This window comes from Trachemys scripta, chromosome 4 (genome assembly GCF_013100865.1).
Source record: "Trachemys scripta elegans isolate TJP31775 chromosome 4, CAS_Tse_1.0, whole genome shotgun sequence".
Classification (NCBI taxonomy): Eukaryota; Metazoa; Chordata; order Testudines; family Emydidae; genus Trachemys; species Trachemys scripta.
Window position 1 is genome coordinate 140,003,753 of NC_048301.1, and position 22,661 is coordinate 140,026,413.

General features: G+C 55.4%; 1 pseudogene; it reads right to left on the reverse strand.

The window, feature by feature from the left end:
• Positions 1-233: 233 nt before the first annotated feature.
• On the reverse strand, positions 234-22,655 carry LOC117876316 (annotated as a pseudogene).
• Positions 22,656-22,661: the final 6 nt, after the last annotated feature.

Consider the following 22,661-nt stretch of genomic DNA (forward strand, 5'->3'; position numbering starts at 1 on the left):
ATCTAGTCTGACCTCCTGTTTCGCACAGTCCATAGAGCTTCCCCAAAATAATTCCTAGCGCAGAACTTCCAGAAAAACATTCCATCTTGATTTAAAAATTGTCAGTGATGGAGAATCCACCACAACCCCTGGCCAGTTCTCCAATGGTTAATTACTCTCACCATTAAAAAATTATGCCTTATTTCCAGGCTGAATTTGTCTGGCTTCAACTTCCAGCCACTGGCTAGTGTTAGATCTTTCTCTGCTAGACTGAAGAACCCATTATTAAATATTTTTTTCCTATGGAGTTACTTATAGACTGTGATCAAGTCACCCCATAATCTTCTCTTTGTTCAGCTAAATAGATTGAGCTCCTAGAGTCTGCCACCATAAGGCTTTCCAATCCTTTAATCATTCTCGTGGCTCTTCTCTGACCCCTCTCCAATTTATCAACATCCTTCTTGAATTGTAGGTACCAGAACTGGACACAGGATTCCAGCAGTGGTTGCAAAAGTGCCAAATACAAAGGTAAAAGAATGGCTCTACTCCCACTTGAGAGTCCCCTGTTTATGCATCCCAGGATTGCATTAGATCTTTTGGCTACAGCGTCGCAGGGAGAGCTCATGTTCAGCTGATTATCTACCATAACTTCCAAATCTTTTTCAGAGTCCCTGATTCCCAGGGCAGTCCTCCATCCTGTAAGTCTGGCGGACACTTTCTGTTCCCAGATGTATACATTTAACCGTATTAAAACACAGGATGAACAAGGCACGAGCAGGGTTTGGAAATAAGAGACTACATGGGAGCCAAGTGATCAAATAAATAAACCCCCCAAAATGTTTAATGCCAACATTCAAAATCTCCCTAACCACATCCCTGAGCAGGAGTGAAGGAACGCGTGTGGATTCTCTGATGGGCAAGAAGGTTTGAGCTCCGGCTGAAGCTCTTCCCACATTCAGGGCAGTTATAGGGGCGCTCTCCCGTGTGGGTGCGCTGGTGTTTATTAAGATCAGAGCTGCCGACAAAGCTTTTCCCGCAGTCGGGGCATTTATAGGGTCTCTCTCCCGTATGAGTTCTCTGATGGGTGATAAGGTACGAGCTCCGACCAAAGCTCTTCCCACATTCAGGGCAGGTATAGGGTCGCTCCCCAGTGTGAATCCTCTGGTGCTTAATAAGAGCAGAGCTGTCGACGAAGCCACTCCCGCAGTTGGGGCATTTATAGGGTCTCTCTCCCGTGTGGGTTCTCAGGTGTCTATCGAGCCTGGAGCTCAGGCTAAACTTCTTCCCACACTCAGTGCAGATGTAGGGTTTATCCTCTGTGTGGACTATCCGGTGCCGGATGAGGTGAGAACTCAGTGAGAAGCTTCTCCCGCAGACGGAGCATTTATAGGGTCGCTCTCCCGTGTGGGTGACTTGGTGTCTAATAAGGTGCGAGCTCACACGGAAGCATTTTCCACATTGGGGACACTTATAGGGTCTCTCTACTTTATGGATCCCCTGGGGTGGGCTGAGAGAGTGGCTTTCTCCATAATCAGGGCGTTGGTAGGGTCGCTCCCCTGTGTGGATTCTCTGGTGCTGCTTCAGGTTGGACTTCTGATTGAAGCTCTTCCCACAGTCAGGGCATTTGTAAGGCCGCTCTCCAGTATGGACCATCTGATGCTGGAGCAGGCGGGAGCTCAGAGAGAAGCTCTTCCCACAGTCAGTGCATTTATAGGGTCGCTCCCCCGTGTGGATCCTCTGATGCTGCATGTGATTGGACCTCTGACTAAAACTCTTCCCGCAGACAGAGCATGTGTAGGGTTTTTCTCCCGTGTGGGATCTCTCGTGGCGGATGAGCATAGAGCTCTGGGTGAAGCTTTTCCCGCATTCGGGGCATTTATAGGGTCTCTCTGCTGTGCAGATTCTTTGCAAGTCAAGGAGCTTCTTAGAACATTCTTCATCAGTGGGTTCTCCCTCTGTCTTTCCCTGCTGCTGTCCTCTCCTTCCCTGGCTTTGGCCAGCGTCTCCCTGCTCAGGGCTGTGGGGCATCCCTTGCAGCTCTGCCCCCACAGGCTCTTCTTGCTGGGGATTCCTCTTCCTGGTCCTGGAACCTGCTGGGAGAGAAAGAGAATCCAGCCGGGGCTCGTTCCCTGCTGGGGAGAGAAGGGGCAGCAAAGGGGTTTGTCACAGAGCAGAAAACCTGATGGGCAGGAAGCGAAAACCCCCAAACCCTTCCCTCACCCTGGCAGGGAAGATCCTGGCTACACCCAGTGAATCGTCGGAGTTGTTATAGGCCTGGGCATCAGTGGAAGGCATCTACCCTGCCCAGAAGCATCATTTATACCACCCTCCATGATGTCGTGGCTGCAGGCTCAGAAATCGGGAGGGTTTATGCAAGTGAGCCAATCCCCTAATTTCCATACAATTATGCAAACAAGACAATGAATAGAAAATCCCCGCAAAAATAATAATATTTTTTAAAAGGGATTCTCCCCTCTCTCTGTAGTCCCCTCTCAAGGTTTCCCTGACGTCACTCCCTTTGGTTCCCCACCTTGCACAATGTAATACCTGGCCAGAGGGACATGGCCTAGAATGTAAGTCTCCATGCACTCCTGTAACCATAGAGATGGGGTCTAGAGAACACGTCTCTCTAGCCCGCCTGTAACCACAGAGATGGGCTTAGAAGAATGCACGTCTCTTCTGCCCACCTGTAACCACAGAGCCAGGGCTTAGAGCGCATATTCCCAACCCTAACCCCAGTAAATAGCGATGGGACTCAGAGCACAAATCTCCCTGCCCAGCCAGTAACCGTAGAGACCCAGCTTAGAGTGTGCATCTTCCAGGCTCAACCATAACCATAGAGACTCTATCTAGAGCATGCACTTCCCTGGCTCCCCCGTATCCAAAGAGATGGGGCCTAGAATGTGCATTTCCCCATGCCTGCATGTAACCATAGAGCAGGGCCAAGCATGCACATCTCCCCAGCTTTGCTATAACCATAGAGATGGGGTCTAGAGTGCGCATCTCCTTAGCTCCACTGTAACCATAGAGACAGGGCCTAGAGTAGGGTGACCAGATATCCTGATTTTATAGGGACAGTTCCGATATTCAGGGCTTTTTCTTATATGGGCACCTATTACCCCCCAACCCCCGTCCTGATTTGTCACATTTGCTATCTGGTCACCCTAGCCTAGAGTGCGCATCTCCCCAATTCCACTGTACCCATAGAAACGGGGCCGAGAGCGTCTGTTCCCCCATCACAGTGTGACTGGCCCAAGAGTGGAGAGGGGTGAGAAATGCTTTGGGGGTGTTTAATTTTGTTCGTAGTTTTGAGCTTTATGGAGGGGGCCCAGGGAGAAGCCCTGGGATCTGCTACTCTGTGAAAGAAGAGTGTGATTTTGCTAGGTTCTGTTTAATTTGGAAGGACTTTGGGGTGTATTGACAGGAGTGTTGTGTGTAAGACACAGGAGATAATTGTCCTGCTCTACTCGGCACTGGGGGACACCCCAGCTGGAGAACCGGGGCACAGTCTGGGCACCACATTTTAGGAAAGAGGCTGTTCTTTGGACTCTGAAGAGAGTCCGGAGACCAGCAACAAAAACAATAAAAGGTTCAGAAAACCTGACCTATGAGGAAAGGTTTTAAAAAAACTGGGCATGTTCAGTCTTGAGAAAAGAAGACTGAGGGGGGGGACCTGATAACAGTCTTAAAATATGCCAAGTGCTATTATAAAAAGGACAGTGATCAGCTGAAAGTAGGACAAGATGCAATGGGCTTAATCTGTAGCAAGGGAGCTTTAGGTTAGATATTAGGAAAAACTTTCTAACTCTATGGATAGTTCAGAGGCAACATGTTCCCGGGCTGGAGTTTGTGGAGTCCCCGTCATTGGAGGTTTTTAAGAACAGGCTGGACAAACAGCTGTCAGGGATGGTCTAGGTCAGGGGTCAGCAACCTTTCAGAAGTGGTGTGCCGAGTCTTCATTTATTCACTCTAATTTAAGGTTTTGCGTGCCCGTAATATATGTTAATGTTTTTAGAAGGTCTCTTTCTATAAGTCTATAATATATAACTAAACTATTGTTGTATTTAAAGTAAATAAGGTTTTTAAAATGTTTAAGAAGCTTCATTTAAAATTAAATTAAAATGCAGAGCCCCCCGGACCGGTGGCCAGGACCCGGGCAGTGTGAGTGCCACTGAAAATCAGCTTGCATGCCGCCTTCGGTGCACGTGCCATAGGTTGCCTACCCCTGGTCTAGGTTTACTTGGTCCCACCTCAGCGCAGGTGGATGGACTTCCATTTTTATGATTTTGCTGTGGGACCAGGGGAAGTGGGTGAAGGGACTGTGAAGAGGCCAGCTTGGGGCCTGACCAGTTACAGCTGGACTTGGATATCCCAGAAGAGCACTGAACTTGAAGTGTGACCTGGCTTGAGGGCTGAGTCACCCAGAACACCACCACGGCAAAGCCAGATCAGCCGACAAAAGGGGGTGCTGAAGCTAGACGAATCCCTGTCGTGTCCTGACCCCAGAGGGGCTTGGGTGGTAAGTGCACCCCCATGACACTCCCCGTAGCCCCAGAGACGGGGTCTAGCAGCACCTTCCTTGCACATGTACACCCGGCTCTTCCCCGCTTGCACATGTGTGTGCACCCCCCTCTCCCCATGCACACCCATCCTCTCAGCCCACCACCTGCACACACTTCCTCTCCTCCCTGTGTGGATGGAAAGTGTGTGTGTGTGTGAGAGAGAGAGAGTGAGTGAGGGGGGCAGCGTTCAGGGAGATGCTGCTCAGGGAGGGCAGGGGATTGTGGAGAATTTAAGGGTCTCTTGGAGACGCGGGGGGTCTCCAGCTGTTGCTGGTGGGGACGGAGAGGCAGAGCTCAGCACTTAGGGGCGTGGGAGGGGCAGCTGGCCCCACTGCCTCTATCGTATGGGGGTGGTGGGGTTCCAGGGGCGGTTCCCTCAGGAACCCAAGGGGGTGGGGAGGAGTCCTGAACTGAAGCCTCCCCCTGGGGCACCTCCGAACCCCCCGATCCCCGAGGGGCAGCCGCTGCTCACCCAGCGAGATCAAGCTCTTGTCATTCTCCTGCATGACGTCCCTGCAGAGCGGCCAAGCCCCCAAGGGGGAACCACCAGGGAGCTGCAGGCCGGCTGCTCCAGCCACAGTTCCTACCCCAGCAGCCCTGGGGACTAAGGGGGTGGGAACAGGCTGGGGGTGGGAGCCTGTCCCACGTTTAGTGCAATCCCCGTTGCAAGGGACTCTGGGAAATGGAGTCTCCCTTTGCAATGCACCATGGGCAGGGCTGGCCATTTACTCGGGGCATGCTGGAGAGTTCAGAGCCACCTTCTTCTGCATATTCATGATCAGGGCGGGGAGCTGTGGGCGCGTGGTAGGGCTAGGGAGCCCCAGAGGGCTGGCAGGGGCCGGGGCAGGGGATGGGAATGATCAGCCGGCAGCCTCTCGTGCGAGTGGAAAGGCAGGGAGGGGACTGGTTAGTGTAGGGCAGTGATCTCCAACCCTTTTTATGCCCAAGATCACTTTTTGAATTTAAGGGCAACCCATGATCTATTCCTGACCCTTCCCCAAAGCCCCAGCCCATTCCCTCCATCCCCCCCACACTCGCTGTCCCCCACCCTCACTCACCTTCACTGGGCTGGGCAGGGGGTTGGAGTGCGGGAGGGGGTGCGGGCTCTGGGCTGGGGCCGAGGGGTTCACAGTGTGGGAGGGGGCTCTGGGCTGAGCCTGGGGCAGGGGGTTGGGGTGCAGGAGGGGCTGAGGGGTGCAAGCTCTGGGAGGGGGTTGAGGGCTGGGGGTTGGGGTGCAGGAGGGGGTGAAGGGTGCAAGCTCTGGGAGGGGGGTGAGGGCTGGGGCAGGGGGTTGGGTTGCAGGAGGAGGTATGGGGTGTTGGCTCTGGGAGGGGGCTCAGGGGTGCAGGAGGGGGCTCAGGGCTGGTTTGGGGGTGCTGGCTCTGGGAGGGGGCTCAGGGCTGGGGCTTGGGGTGCAGGAGGGAGTTTGGGGTGCTGGCTCCAGAAGGGGCTCAGGGCTGGGGGTTCGGGTGCAGCCTCCCACCGGGCACCATTTACCTCCAGCAGCTCCCATTTGGTGATGCAGCGTGGTTGCCGCTAAGGCAGGCTTCCTGCCTACCCTGGCCCCATGCCACTCCCCCACTCCCGAGGGTCGCCAGGAGGGCTTCAGCTTGCTTGACCACAGATGCTGTTCCAGGAAGAAGGGCTGCTAAGCAGAGATGGGGTCCACCTATCGAGGAAGGGGAAGAGCATATTTGGCTACAGACTGGCTAACCAAGTGAGGAGGGCTTTAAACTAGGTTAGAAGGTGGCAAGTGACCAAAGCCCACAGGTACATTAAAAACATGGAGACCTGGGAGAAGGTTTGGGATTTGGGGGGAGCATGGGCTGTTATAGGAGGGATAAGGGAGAGACAAGACAGAACTGGGGTGGGTGAATGCCCGCTTCATCAGACGCAAGTAATGGAAATCTCCAGAGGCAGGTATAAATCAGTCTGGAGATAACGAGGTTAGTTCAGTCAGGGAGGGTGAGGTGCTCTGCTAGCAGTTGAGGTGAGAACACCAAGGGAAGAGAAACTGCTTCTGTAGTGGGATAGCCATTCACAGTCTTTGTTTAATCCTGATCTGATGGTGTCAAATTTGCAAATGAACTGGAGCTCAGCAGTTTCTCTTTGGAGTCTGGTCCTAAAGTTTTTTTGCTGTAAGATGGCTACTTTTACATCTGCTATTGTGTGGCCAGGGAGGTTGAAGTGTTCTCCTACAGGTTTTTGTATATTGTCCTTCCTGATATCTGACTTGTGTCCATTTATCCTCTTGCGTAGTGACTGTCCAGTTTGGCCAAGGTCCCTGGAAGGGGGAGGGGGCAACCCGTTACAATACCTAATAAATAATGTACAGCACCCACCATGGTGCAGTCCTGGTACCTGACCAGTGCTCCTAGGTGTTACCATAATACACCTAATAAATAATGTACAGCACCCACCACAGTGCGGTCCTGGAGCCTGACTGAGGCTCCTAGGTGTTCCAATAATATGTGCTACCTCTGACTGGTCCATCTTCTCTATGGACCCCCTGATGTAACCCCCATATGGTCCAGGACCCATGCACTGTGCTTCTCCCTCCAACTCTCTCTCTCTCACACACACTTACTTCTTCCATGTAATAAAAGAGAGGGTTGGCCACAGCCTGATGATCCACTCAATTTATTGTGAGCTGATGGCGCATATTGATGCCACCAGCAGGAGGAAAGAGGGCATGACAGAGAGGTAGCGGTGCTTGTTTTTACCTCTCAGACTCTCAGCCTGGTTGAATGGGACCTGAACCAAGCAGAGAACATAGGGCAGTGGAAACCCAGAGGTTGTGGGTTTGAGCCCTATAAACAGACCAACCAAGGGAATGTGGGTACATAATCCAGTGATCCTCAGGCTGGCTGTAACCTGTGCTAACAGGGTGCCTATGTCTCTCTCTAACAGCTAAATGATGGGTTTGTCAGTGCCTCGCAGGCAACATGTCCTTTATTGCAGACAGGAGGGAGGCATAGGTCTAGGAAACAAGAGGTACTAGGTTCAATCCCAGGTGGGGAGAGGTGAGACACAATGTAGTAATGTGCCCCATGAGGGCTACCAGGCCAGGATCCCAGCTGGCTCCATAATCCGTCACTGCAGACCCTCAGCCTGATGTGGTGGCACATCCCTCCAAGGGCCACTGAGGTTTGATCAGTGACCCCTATCCTGTAGGGCAGTGGGTTTCAAACTTTTTTTCTGGCGACCCAGTTGAAGAAAATTGTTGATGCCCGCGACCCACCGGAGCTGGGGATGAGGGGTTTAGGGTGTGGGAGGGGGCTCTGGGTTTGGGAGGGCTCAGGGCAGGGGGTTGGAGTGTGGGAGGGGGTCAGGGCTCTGGGCTGGGTGGGCAGGCTCTGGGCTGAGGCCGGGGATGAGTGGTTTGGGGTGCAGAAAGGGGCTCTGGTTTGGGGGGGCTCAGGGCTGGGGCAGGGGATTGGGGTGTGGGGTTGGGGTGCGGGCGTATCTCGGGCAGCTCCCGGTCAGCGGTGTAGCAGGGGTGCTAAGGCAGGCTTCCTGCCTGTCCTGGCACCGCGGACTGCACTGCGCCCCGGAAGTGGCCAGCAGCAGGTCCGGCTCCTAGGCAGAGGTGTGCAAGCGGCTCCGCGAGGCTCTCGCGTGCAGGAACCATGCCCCCCCCCCGACAGTGGAGTGCGGAGCCAGTGATTGGGACGGGGGCAGTGCGTGGAGCCACATGTCCCTCCCACCTAGGAGCCAGACCTGCTGCTGACTGCTTCCAGGGCGCAGCGCGGTGTCAGAACAGGTAGGGACTAGCCTGCCTTAGCCGGGCAGCACCATCAATGGGACTTTTAACAGGACCCACGGCGCTGACCAGAGCCGCTGCGACCCAGTGCCTTCCATTCCGTGACCCAGTACTGGGTCGCGACCCACAGTTTGAAAACCCCTGCTATAGGGCCACTCAGCCAGAACCACAGGGAGATGGCAGACCTTTATCCTGAGCCAGTGTCATGTCCCCTCTGGATTCCACTAGCACAGGACCCCAGCCAGATCAGTGACATGTATCCCCCCGGGGTTCTCCAGGCCAGGGCCCCAGCTGAATGCAGTGGGATGTGGCTGCATGATCCACCACTGGAATCATAGAATATCAGGGTTGGAAGAGACCTCACCAGTGCCAAAACCCTGAGCCTGATGCAGTGGTATGTCCCCCCAGGGGTTAACGGGGAAGGACCCCAGGGAGAAGTGTCTCCATAACCCACTTTTGCAGACTCTCAACTTGATGCAATGGCTGAGGGTCCTGGGGCAGGAGCCCAGCTGGAGGCAGCAGCAGGTTCTCCCCAGCCGAAGGAGCGTGAGTGTTTGCAGCAGCCTCCCTGCCCTGCATCAACTCCCCCCACAGCCAAAGAAGGGGAAGTGGTGCTCGCTGGTGTGGGCCCCCTGGTGCCGGGCCAACATGGAGCTCTGGGCGAAGGCCCTCCCGCAGTGGGGCCACTTGTAGGGGCGCTTGCCGGTGGGGGTGCGCAGGTGCTCAGAGAGGTAGGAGCTCTGGCTGAAGCCCTTCCCGCACTGGCTGCACAAGCAGGGGCGCTCGCCCTTGTGGGCCCGCTGGTGGCGCAGCAGGGAGGAGCCGTGGCTGAAGCGCGTCCCGCACGGCAGGCAGGTGAAGGGTTTCTCTCCCGTGTGGATGCGCCGGTGCCGCAGGAGGCAGGTGCTGGAGATGAAGCTCTTCCCACACTCCATGCACTTGTAGGGCTTGTGGCCCGTGTGGATGCACTGGTGCCGCACCAGGTGTGAGCTGTGGCCAAAGCTCTCCCCGCACTCGGGGCATCAGTAGGGCCTCTCCCCCGTGTGGATCCGCTTGTGCTGCAGCAGGTTGGAGCCACGGCTGAAGCTCTTCCCACAGTCGGGGCAGCGGTAGGGCCGCTCGCCCGTGTGAGTGCTCTGGTGCTGGATCAGGGCCGAACTCCAGCTGAAGTTCTTGCCGCACTCCCCGCACTGGTAGGGGTGCTCCCCGGTGTGGATGCGTTGGTGCTCCAGCAGGTGGGAGCGCCAGCTGAAGGCCTTCCCGCAATCAGGGCATTCGTAGGGTCTCTCCTCCAGGTGTGCTCGCCGGTGGGTTAGGAGGTTTGTGCTCTGGCTGAAACCCTTTCCGCAGTCGGGGCAGTGGTAGGCTTGCTCCCCCTGCTGCATCCCCATAAGGACCCCGAGTGCCCACAAGCCTCTTCCCTCCTGAAGATCTCTCTGCTGCCACCCTGGCCCGTTGGCATCTCCCCACTTGGCGCTCTGGGATGTCCGTTGAGGCTCTGCTTCCACAGGCCCGTCCAGCTGGGGCTTCTCCTCACCTGCTGTCCTGGCACCTGCTGGGAGTGAGGGAACATACACAGATGCAAAGGCCAGAAGGGACCATGGTGATGACCTAGTCCTGTGTAACTCAGGCTGGAGCATCTCAGCCAGTGACTCCTGCATCTAACCAGCTTCTGCTTTCACCAGAGCAGAGCTTTTAGAAACACCCCCAATCTTTCCCTAAAGACCCCAGGTGATGGCGAACCCACCAACGCCCTTGGTAACGTACCCCAGTGCTTCATTCCCCGGCTCGCCCCTTATTTCTAGTCTGAATGTGTCTCGCTTCAGCTCCTGAAGCTTGCTCTGTCTTTGGCTGCTAGATTGAAGAGCCCTCTGCTCTGAGCGATCTCCTCCCCACAGAGGGACGAGTGGCATCAAGTCACCTCCTTCTGGAAAAGCCTAATTGATTGAGCTTCTTTGGGGCCTCAGCTGGAAGCAGGTTACCCAGACCTCACATCCTTTTCATGGCTCTTCTTTGAACCCCCTCCACTTTCGCAACGTCCTTTCTTGAAGGGTGGATACCAGAACTGGACACAGCCTCCTGTAATGGTCATTGCCCTAGGGATGATTTAGTGGTCCTGCTTTGAGCAGGGGGTTGGACTAGGTGACCTCCTGAGGTCCCTTCCAACCCAAATCTTCTATGATTCTATAGAGGTGATACCCCCTCCCTGCCACTACTGGGTTAGTTCCCTGTTTATGGATCCAAGGATCCTGTTACCATCCTAGCCAGAGCATTGCACCTGGAGCTCAGGCTTTCTCTAGGTTTCCATCCAGCCCCCTTAGAGGGTCCCTACTTCCCAGGATACAGCCCTGCTCCCCCCCATCCCCACGGGTCTCTGACGTGTGCGGGCACCTCTGGGGATCTCCCTTTCCCTGGATCCCTGGAGATCTGGGAGCCTCGGCTCTTCCCCTGGCTCCATGCTGGGCATCGCGGCCGGTCCGGGAATCCTCCTCGGTGAAATCCCCGCCCAGGGCTCGGGGCAGAGAACGCGCCGGGGCTTGACCAAACCCCTTCCCAGCCCCAGTCCCTGCTGCCCTGACCCCCACCCCACACTGCCTCCCAGCTGGCTGCTGGGGCGGGGGCTCTCCAGTCCCAGCCGGGGGTCAGCTCCGATCCCCTTGTGGCTGCGGCTGCTTCCTCCAGGCAGAGATTTCTCCTGCTGTTTCTCTCCCTCTCCCCTGCCCCCGGGGTCCCCACTCACCGCCCGGCCGGGGCGATTCTCGCCTGGGTTGTGTGGGGCGGCAGATGGGGACTGGGCCCTGCGCACACACGGGCTGGGAGCCCGGGATGCTGCTGGGACAGGAGGGTCCCGGCGCTGTCACAGCCCCGCTCATCCTGGCTCCGCTCTAGTCCTGGGCGCTTCTGAGCTCTATGTTTTTAACCCAGGGATTTGCCGGATGCAGTATTATGAAAAGGCTCCTAACACGGAGTGGCTGGGCTGGGCTGGTCAGATATCGAGCCCCTGGGGAAGACACTACAGACTAGACCAGCGTGGGGAGCAATGGGGTGCTATGTGCCCAGGGAGGGGTACCAGGCGGTAGATTTCCCTGTGGATGCTCTCTCGAGATTGGAGAGAAAACACATGGGATCAGAATTACAGGCCCCCTTAAGGGCTCAGAGTCCTGTGTCCCAATTAATGTGCCCTTGTTTGTCCCACTGTGTCAACCCCCACCCATGGGTCCATTCTCCAGGAACAGCTGGAGCGCGGAACAGGTGAAGTATCACAGCAGACGTGGAGAGCTCCTCTCCATAACGGTGTTCTCGATCTCAAATTAAACCCATCCCCCAATCAAAGTCTCCTCTTCTGTAGTTCTGCTGGAGACCTCCTGGGAGGCCCCAGGGATGTGGGGTAGGAGCTGGGACTGAAGGGCTCTGACATATCGCTCATTTCAGCTCCTGAAGTGACCTACACTCTATGCTAACGGGTCCCACACTTTGTTTCTTCTGTTCGCTCTGTTCATTGTACCCACAGGGGCTCCTCATAGATTCCAAGGCCAGAAGGGACCATTGTGATCATTTCTTCTGATCTCCTGGATAACAAAGGGCAGAGACCTGCTCCAAAATAATTCCTAGAGCAGAGCTTTTAGAAATTCATCCAATCTCCATTTAAAAATGGTCAGTGATGGAGAATCCACTACAACCCTTGGTAAATTGTTCCAGTGGTTAATTACTCTCACTGTTAAAAATTTACGCCTTATTTCCAGTCTGAATTTGTCTAGCTTCAACTTCCAGCCATTGGATCTCTGCTAGACTGAAGAGCCCATTATTAAATATTTGTTCTTCATATAGGTACTTACAGACTGGGATCAAGTCACCCCCTAACCTTCTCTTTGGAAAGTTAAATAGGTTGAGCTCCTTGAGTCTGTCACTATTAAGGCAGGTTTTCTAATCCTTTAATCATTCTTGTAGCTCTTCTCTGACCCCTCTCCAATGTATCAACATCCTTCTTGAATTGTGGGTTTCGGCACTGGACACAGGATTCCAGAAGTGGTGGCACCAATGCCAAATGCAGAGATAAAATAACCTATTTACTCCTACTCAAGACTCCCCGGTTTGTGCATCCCCCCCACATCCCCCACAAGCTCCCTGTATACCACCCTCCCAGCCCCCTCTACTTCAGGGACTACCTGAACCTTGGCCCTATCCCAGGAATTCTGTGCCCCCCCCGATTGCCCCCTCTTCCCCATTCCAGGGGCTCTGTGTGTCCCCCCATCACTCCCATGTCAGGGGCTCTCTGTGTCCTCACCAGCTCCCTCTTTTCCCCATGCCAGGAGCTCTGTGTGTCCCCCATTTACCCCCTACCAGTTGTCTGATTGACAAACAGAGAAATGCCGTGGAGTTGAGGGTAAGGTCTCATTTTGCTTAGCCAACAGGCCTGGGTTGCGGGACGTCACTTCCAGCAAGGATAAAGCAACACAAGGAGGAGGCGACAGAGTCATTTGTAAATGATGCTAAAGCTTCCCACTTCATTAGTTATTTCTATTATAGCCACACCCACAGGCCCACCCCAGATCAGGGCCCCATTGTGCCAGCCACAGCACACACCCAGAGCAAGGACAGTCCCTGCCCCAAAGGACTCACAAGGGAAAACAGAAAGGGCAAGAGGGTAAACTGAGGCACAGAGAGGGAAAGGGACTTGCCCAAGGACACACAGCCAGTCAGTAGCCAAGGCAGGAATACAACCCAGATCTGCTGACTTTGAGGACCACGTGGCCTCTTAGTCTTAGTTCTTCCTGCCTTGATACGTTTATGTGAATCCTTCATTTTGTGTCTCTATCACACTCTGCCTCCCACAGCTGGGCAGACAGGGGTGAGGGATTCGTAGAGTTTATAGCCAGAAGGGACCATTCTGACCACCCGGCCTGACCTCCTGCATAACCCCAGCCAACGAACCTCACCGCGTGATTCCTGCAGCCAGCCCAGAACTTCTGGTGGCGCTAGAGCGGAGCTGTTACAGTGGTCCAGGCTTGGTGTGTAAAGACTCCAAGTGATGGGGAATCCACCACATCCCTCAGTGAGTTGTTCCAGTGGTTAATTCCCCCACGGCTAGAAATTCACACCTTATTTCCAGTCTGAATTTGTCTCCCTTCAGCTTCCTTCCACTGGATCTCATTTAGCCTTTGGCTGCTACTCTGAAGAGCCTTCTGCTATCAAAATTCTCCTCCCCATGTAGGTACTGGGATCCAGTCATTGACTCATCTTCTCTTGGATAAGCTAAATAGATCAAACCTCTTTAGTGGCTCACTACAAGGAAGGTTTCCCAGACCTCACATTGTTCTTGTGGCTCTTTTCTGAACCCTTTCTAATTTGTCAACACCCTTTCTGAAAGGTGCATTCCAGAACTGGACGCAGCCTTAGGGTTACCGTATTTCCACAATCAAAAAAGAGGACACGGGGTGGGGGGGTGGGGGGAGCCCCGCCCTAGCCCTGCCCCACCCCCATCCACTCCCTCCCACTTCCCACCCCCTGACTTCCCCCCTCAGAACCCCCAAGCCCCCCTGCTTCTTGTCCCCTGACTGCCCCCTCCTGAGAACCCCCCAGCCTAACTGCCCCCCTAGGACCCTACCTGTCCCCTGACTGCCATGGGTGGCAGGTTTGTAGAAATGTTGGTGGTGCCCAGAACCTGCCCCCCCCCCTCCACCTGCCTAAGGCTCTGGGAGGGGGGTTGGGTGGAGGGAGGAGGTCTGGGGTGCAGATCCTGGGCTGGGGATTAGGGTGTAGGAGGGGTGCAGGCTCTGGGATAGAGTTTGGGTGCTGGGTGCAGGGTCTGGGCTGGGGCAGGGGGTGGGTGTGCAGGAGGGGGTGAGGGGTGCAGGCTCTGGGATGGAGTTTGGGGGTGGGAGGCAGTGCAAAGGGAGGGGGTGCAGGCTTTGGGAGGGAGTTTGAGGGCAGGAGGGGTGTGTGGGAAGGGGGAGGGGGTTTGGGATGAGTTTGGGGCTAGGAGAGGGTGCAGGGGTGAGGGCTGTGGGGCTGAGGATGAGGGGTTCATGATGGAGGGGGCTCATGGATGGAGCAGAGGATTAGGGTGCGGGGGGATGAGGGTTGGGGCTGAGGATGAGGGGTTCATGATGAAGGAGGGGGCTCATGGATGGAGCAGAGGATTAGGGTGCAGGGGGATGAGGGTTGGGGCTGAGGATGAGGGGTTTGGGGCATTGGAGAGGCTCAGGGCTAGGGTGGAAGGGCAGGGTAAGGGCAGCCTGCCCTGCCATTAGTGGTTGGGGGGCACTAGGACCCTGGGGCAGCAGACAGCAATTGCCGCAGGAAGCAGGGTAGGAATGTGCACAAGCAGGCAGGGGAGAGGGGCGCGTTGCTTTCTTTCGGCCAGGGACAGGGGGAGGATCTGCGGGGGGAGGATGCGCAGAGGGGGGTGGCAGGTGGAGGCCGGGGCCCGCTCCAGGCAGGGCCGGTGGAGAGACCCAGCTCCAAATATTGCTGGAGAAGGGCCCCCGGCCCTGGATATTGCTGAAGCTCGGGCACCACAAAAACTATAACCCGCCGCCCCCCCACCCCATATTCACACCCCCACCCCAGACAGGCCTATCCAACCCTCCCCCTGCTCCCTGACTGCCCCCCGGGACTCCCCTTACTATGCCCATGCCGGTCAGATGCTGGCTCCACGTGTAGTCAAAACTCGCTGCAGGCGGGGCAGTTTGTGTTGTTACACCCACTGGGCTGCAGGCAGCGGGGGGGGGGGGGGGGAAGCAGGGGAGGGGCTCTGGCTCCTGGAGGCCAATGGGAGCGATGCAATCGGGCCCAGCCGCCCAATCACCACGCCGCACTCTGCATAGAAGGGAGGGAGAGGAGGGGAGGGGGAAAAATCCCGGATCTTATAACCTTGTTACCAATTCCTCCCGGATGGCTATTTAAAGACACAAAAGCCGGACATGTCTGGGGAAATACGGACGGATGGTAACCCTATGCAATCTCCTCCAATGGTCTCCCCAATGCCGCATACAGAGGCGATACTCCCTCTCTGTTTCAGAGTAGCAGCCAATATTCCCCAGTTTATAGAATGAAGAATCACATTACCCTCTTAGCTAGAGCATCACACTGGGAGCTGATGGTCAACTGGTTATCCACCAGGACCCGTAAGTCCTATTCAGAGTCACTGTGTCCCAGTATACAGTCCTTCACCCGTTAAATGCAAATTCTCATACATTCCTGAATGTACAGCATTGCATTTGGCTGTGTTAAAACACATCTTGTTGAGACGATCCCAGTTATCCAAGTGATCCTGGTTGGTCTGTAGAACTGCTATGGCCCAGGCCCAGCTGGGTACCAGAGAGCCATCAACCACTGCCCCCTACCTAGTGTGGACACTCTGGTGTCTCTTCAGCTGCGAGTTCCGTAGGAAGCTCTTCCAGCACTGGGAGCATCTGTAGGGTCGCTCCCCCGTGTGGATCCGCTGGTGCCGGATCAGGAGGGAGCTCTGGTTGAAGCACTTTCCACACTCGGGGCATTTGTATGGTCGTTCCCCCGTATGGCTGATCTGGTGGCGGCTGAGGCTTGAGCTCTGGCTGAAGCTCCTCCCACATTCAGGGCATTTATAAGGTTTCTCATCCCAGTGGATCCTGCGATGGGTGAAAAGGTTGGAGCTAAGGTTGAAGCTCTTTCCGCAAACCAGACACTTGTAAGGCCTCTCGCCCGTGTGGATCCGCTGGTGCCGGATCAGGGCTGAGCTCACCCCAAAAGCCTTCCCGCACTCCCCACACTTGTAGGGTCTCTCGTCCATGTGGATGCGCTGGTGCTGGGCCAGGAGGGAGCTGTGGCCAAAGCTCTTCCCGCAGTTGGCGCAGCTGTAGGGTCGCTCCACCCAATGGATGCGCTGGTGCTGGAGAAGGTTGGAGCTCACACCGAAGCTCTTCCCGCAGTCAGGGCATCTGTAGGGTCGCTCCCCAGTGTGGCCGATCTGGTGCTGGACAAGCTGGGAGCTGAAGTGGAAGCTCTTCCCGCACTGGGCACATTTGTGGGATCTCTCCCCCGTGTGGCTCCTGCGATGGCGGCTCAGGTTCGAGCTCAGGCTGTAGCTTTTGTTGCACTCGTGGCATTTGTAGGGTTTCTCTGCTGGGATGGAGGTCAGCTGGGCGAGATCATTAGGTCTCTGCCCCGCGGGGGCTCCCTGCTGTTGTCCTACCCCACAGGCATCATCTCCCTGCTTGGGACAATGGGACATCCCATGCAGCTTTGCTCCCACAGGGCCTTCCTGCTTGGAGTTGTCCTCCTCTGTCCTGGCATCTGCTGGGAGAGAGAGAAAATCCAGGGGGTGAGAGGGGATAACAAAGGGGACTGAGCAGGAAACATGAAGATAAGAAGCAACCCCCCCCAATGCTTCCCTGAGGGGAGAGGAGGGGCTGCCCCAACATCCCAGCTGAGCCCTCAGAGAAAGGCTGGGGGAGGGCTCCTGCGAGGGGTGGGATCCGAGATGTGCCATGAGGACAGGGACCTGCTGGGGACGATACCCAGCGAGGGGAGACAGACCTGGGGGGCTCCCGCTGGCTTGGCTGGGACCCCAGCTTTTCCCTTCGCTCCCAGCCGGCGTCGCTCATTCCTCACCTGTGGGGGCGCCTCTGGGGAGCTCCCTTCCCGGGGAGCCCTGGAGATCCGGGACCCTCGGTTCTTCCCCTGGCTCCATGCGGGGGATCGCGCCCGGGCCGGGGAAGGAAACAGGCGAGACGGCGCTCGATGAGATGACCTCCCGCGAGGGCTAAGAGCGGAGAACGCGCCTGGGCTTTAATACCAAACCCAGGTACCCCTCGCCCCCGTCCCTGCTGCCCTCGAGCGGGCTGGGCTGGGGGCACCGTGCGGGGCTCAGCTGCACAGACCCACCCGCGCTGCCCCGAATCGGGCTGGGGGGGGGGTCTCCCTCTCCCTCTCCGCCTTCGGCTCCGGCCCCCTAGTCCCACCAGCGCTTCCTCCAGGCAGCGATTTCCTGCCTCTGCTGCTGTTTCTCTCCGTCCCCGCGCGGGGCTGCAGACGGGGACTCGCCCTGCGCACACGTGGGCCGGGAGCGGGGCTCGGGACCCAGATGCCTGGAATGCTGCTGGGACAGGAAGGTCCCGGCGCTATCACAGCCCCGCTCATCCCGCCTCCGCTCTAGTCCTGGGCGCTTCCGATCTCTATGATTTTAACCCAAGGATTTGACGGATACAGTAGTAGGCAAAGGCTCCCATGGAGAGACTGGGCTGGCCAGATATGGGAGCCCCTGGGGAAGACACTACAGATTAGACCAGCGTGGGGAGCAATGGGGTGCCCTCTCCCTAGGGGATGTGCCCAGGGAGGGGTAGCAGGCGGTAGATTTCCCTGAGGGCGCTGGTCTAGTCTTTCTCTTTCTAGAGATTGGAGAGGAAACGGATGGAATCCGAATTAGGGGCTCCTTGGGGTTCGGGGTCCCGTGTCTCAGTTAAAGTGCTCCGGCTCCACGCTGCCTAATCCCCCCCCCCCCAGAGTAACCTCTGCAGGAGGAAATCAGCTGCTTTTAGGCGAGGGTCCATTTCAGATGGAATGTTGGGGTCTAGCCGTTCCATGGGGGTTGGCTCTGGTGGTTCTGTGGCAGCTGAGTGGAATGTCGGGGCCTGGAGGTTCGGTGGCAGCCGAGAGCAGAGTGTGGGTGTTTGGAGGTTCCATGGCAGTCCGGTGGAATGTTGGGCTCTGGAGGTTCTGTGTGGGATGTTGGGATCTAGAATCATAGACTATCAGGGTTGGAAGGGACCTCAGGAGGTCATCTAGTCCAACCCCCTGCTCAAATCAGGTCCAATCTCTAAATCATCCCAGCCAGGGCTTTGTCAAGCCTGACCTTAAAAACCTCTAAGGATGGAGATTCCACCACCTCCCTAGGTAACCCAGTCCAGTGCTTCACCAACCTCCTAGTGAAATTTCCCCCCCTACTATCCAACCTAAACCTCCCGCACTGCAATTTGAGACCATTACTCCGTGTTCTGTCATCTGGTACCAGTGAGAACAGTCTAGATCCATCCTCTTTGGAACCCCCTTTCAGATAGTTGAAAGCAGCTATCAAATCCCCCTCACTCTTCTCTTCTGCAGACTAAACAATCCCAGTTCCCTCAGCCTCTCCTCATAACTCATGTGCTCCAGCCCCCTAGAGGGGAAACGCTGCATGTCCCATTCCCGGACCTGAGAACAGAGGGGATAGTTCCTGTCTATATAATCCAGGAGAGGCTCTTCTGGCGGCTCATCTCTGGGTCCCTCAATCCTGGAGAGATATAGACAGATTGCAGGGAGCCTAGGGCAGAGCAACAGACATGATCAGAGGCTGCAGGGACCCATTTACAACGGGAGAATAAAGGAACCAGCTCACCAGGGGCTGAGTGGGGAATCTGTGAAAGAGGGTGGTGCTGGGATCTGTGGGTTTGAATCCCAGTCTGGGAGCCTTTGCCTCCCTTGGTTCGGGAACAGAGGAAATCCCCAGCTGCAGAGAGACGGCTCCAAGCCGTGCCACTTCCATTGTTAAAGGATGAGATAAAAATCCCCCATCGAGCCCCATCCCTCTTTTCATGGCCTCTTGTAGAAAAATGCCACAGACTCAGTGGGGTTGAGGCTGGAGAGCTGAGAGATGTGTCAACTACGGTTTTTAGCTATTTCAGTGGAAAGAGCAAGGTTTAAAATGATAACACACAGTCTTTTCCTCTCAGATGTGCCTTAAGCATCAGAGTTTATTGGAAACAGACAAATGCAAAAACAACAATCAACTAACCATTCAATGGGACCCAGTCAGCATGCCCCTCCCACTCCCACCCAAGTGCTCAGGGAGCAGAAGGCAGAATTTTGGTCAATACAGAAGTATAATTTCACCAGCATCTGCTCCTTCCACGGTCTAAGGTACTGTATCAATAGAACTTTAAAATCATGGAGCTGGATTATGATCTCAGTGACCCTGGCGTAAATCCAGCAGCACCCCACTCAATCACTGGAGTCAGGCCTGCATTCTGATCTCAGTCCCAGTGGTTTAAATCCAGAGTAATCCTGTTGACTTTCCTGGAGTCCTTCTGGATTTACTCTGGCCCTTTGAATTACTGGGTTTATGTGTGAGAGACCCATTGTAACAGGACTGAGAGTAACTCACTAGCAGCCTGGATAAAAAACATAGATCAGAACCTTTGTGTGTTATCCAGCAATTGAACATGGCTCTTAAAGGAACAAATAATAATTGTTAATAAGACCCATCAGAATCCAGCCCTAACTCCACTGACATCAGAGGGGTCACACGGGATTTACATGGGCATCAAGATCAGAATCTACCCTTAGCGCTGATGCAGTCAGGGGTTACGGACATTGATCTAAAGATCCCACATCTTTTTATCTAATTTCCTTTTAATATTTTCCAGGAACCACAGCACCACCCAACATAATCAAGATAGACAGACTACTCCAGCATATTCCCTTCTTTCCCCCCAGGGCTGTATCCCAGGGTAGCTGGTCCCTGTGGATAGACTAAGTCCAGCCCCCCTGGCCAAGAGCAGGTGAGCTTAATCCAACTAATTAAAGATGGCTGGGCTACACCTGGGCCGATAAAGGGCTGCTATTAAGTGGCTAGAGGGAGGAACGATTGAGACAGGCTGAGCCTTGGAGCGGGAAAGCCACACTGCCGTGGAGCTACTTCCTGTGGTGGGTCCCTGGAGCAAGGGGGGCTCAGGGAAGAAGCCCTGCCACTGTATAAAGCCATGATACACCAACACCTTGAATACCGCATGTAGTTCTGATGGTCCCATCTCAAAAAGCTATGCTAAAAATGGAAAAGGTATAGAGAAGGGCCACAAAAATGATTAGGGGTATGGAACAGCTTCCATATGAGGAGAGATTAAAAAGACTGGGATTGTTCAGCTTGGAAAAGAGAAGACTAAGGGGGGGGGGTAATACCTATCTCATAGAGCTGGAAGGGTCCTTGAATGATCATTGAGTCTGGTCCCAAGTATCACTCTCCTCCCCCGCCCCCGATCCCTAAATGGCTCCCTTAAGAATTGCACTCACAACCCTGTATTTTGCAGGCCAATACTCAAACCACAGACCTATCCCTATGAGAGAGGTCTATAAAATCATGGTGTGGAGAAAGTGAATAAGGATGTGTTATTTACCCCTTCACATAACCCAGGAACCAGGGGTCACCCAATGAAATGAATAGGCAGCAGGTTTAAAACAAACAGAAGGAAGTACTTCTTCACACAGCACACAGTCAACCGGTGGAACTCATTGCCAGGGGATGTTGTGAAGGCCAAAAATATACCTAGGTTCAAAAAAGAATTAGCTAAGTTTAGGGAGGATTGATCCATCAATAGCTATTAACCAAGATGGTCATAGATGCAATCCCATGCTCTGGGTGTGCCTAAGCCTCTGACTGCCAGATGCTGGGACTGGATGACTGGGGATGGATCACTTGATAATTGCTCTGTTCTGTTCATTCCCTTTGAAGCACCTGGCATTGGCCACTGTCAGAAGACAGGATACTGGGCTAGATGGACCATGGTCTGACCTAGTATGACCGTTCTTATGTAGAGGTGGCTGAAACTGGGAAACTGCCAGGAACAGGGGTGCCCGAGACCCCGGGGTGGGGTGGGGTGGCCCTGAAGCCTGGGGCCAAGATTAAGTTAAGGCTATTTCCTGTTCTGTGTGCTAATCTCTGTGAAAGAAATGGACCTCCTTGAAAAGACTGGGTGTGGCAGGGCATGCTTTAGAGTTGGGGACAACGCCAGCACGCTGACACGCCTTGAACAAGGAAGCCTTCTCCAAAGTGTCCATTAAGCTGTGATGAACACGAGAATGTTGGTAAATACTTATATGATTGATATGCATGCACGCCTCAGTTTCCTAGCCTATGATATACTGCCAGAGAGTCCCCCTGCAGTCCTGTCAATTTCCCTCCCTCGAGAGTCCCCTCCCCACAGCTGAGATGCATCTGCTTGGCGTGGGTCCGCTGGTGCTTCATGAGGGCAGAGCTGTCTCTGAAGCCCTTCCCGCAGTTGGTGCATTTGTAGGGCCGCTCACCGGTGTGGGTGCGCCAGTGCTTGTTGAGCTTGGAGCTGTCAATGAAGCACTTCCCGCACTCGGTGCATTCGTAGGGCCGCTCGCCGCGGTGGATCCGCCGGTGCTGCATGAGTGACGAGCTCTGGTTGAAGGTCTTGCCGCACTCGGGGCAGCTGTAGGGTCTCTCTCCAGTGTGGATGCGCCGGTGCTTGATGAGGTTGGAGCTCTGGCTGAAGCTTTTCCCGCAGTGGCCACAGCTGTAGGGTTTCTCCCCAGTGTGGATGCGCCGGTGCTGGCTCAAGTTGGAACTGCTGCTGAAACTTTCGCCGCACTCGGCACAGCTGTAGGGCTTTTCGCCCGTGTGGGTGCGGACGTGCTGGGCGAAGGAGCCGAGGCTGAAGCTCTTCCCGCACTCGCTGCAGATGAAGGGCTGCTCCCCGATGTGGGTGTGGTAATGCTTCACCAGGGTGTAATTGCGGTTGAAACTCTTCCCGCACTTGCTGCACTGGTAGGGCCGCTCGCCCGTGTGGATGCGCTGGTGCTGGAAGAGGTGGGAACTCCGGATGAAGCCCTTCCCACACTGGCCGCACTTGTAGGGGCGCTCCCCGGTGTGGATGCGCTGGTGATCGATGAGGTTGTAGCTGAGGACAAAGCACTTCCCGCACTCGGTGCACTTGTAGGGCTTCTGGCCCGTGTGGATGCGCTGGTGCTGGACCAGGTGGGAGCTCTGGCTGAAGCTCTTCCCGCAGTCTGAGCAGCTGTAGGGGCGCGCCTCAGCCTGGGCTTGGTTGTGCTTTGTCACCACCCTGATGTCCGTGTCATCCAGAGATATCACCTCTGTCTCCTGCTGCCGTCCAGTCCCTCTGGTCTCTCCCTGCTCAGCGCCCCGGGACATCCCGCAAGGCTCCCTTCCTGCAAGCCCTTCCTGCTCGGGATTATCCTCCTCCATCCCAGCACCTACTGGGGAGAGAGGGAGAATCCAGGCAGGGCTCGTTCCCTGTGCCAGGGAGAGAAGGGGCACAAAAGGGAGCAGAAAATCTGAAGAGCAGAAAATGAATCCCCGGAAAGCCTTCCCCACGGGAGAGCGGAGGGGCTGGTTCTGCCCCAATGGCCTGGCTGAGCCCTCAAAGAATGGCTGGGGGAGGGCAGGGTTCCTCCTAGGGGTCAGGCAGGGTGGGCAAGAGCCAGGAGTGACATGTGTCATGAGGACAGGGACCTGCTGGAGATGACATTGAGCGAGTCCAGACTGTGGAGGTCTCCAGGCAGCTTTGCTGGGACCCCTTCACTCCTGTAAATTGCCAAACTAACCTAAATTATTTGATGCCAATTTTGCCACTTCAAG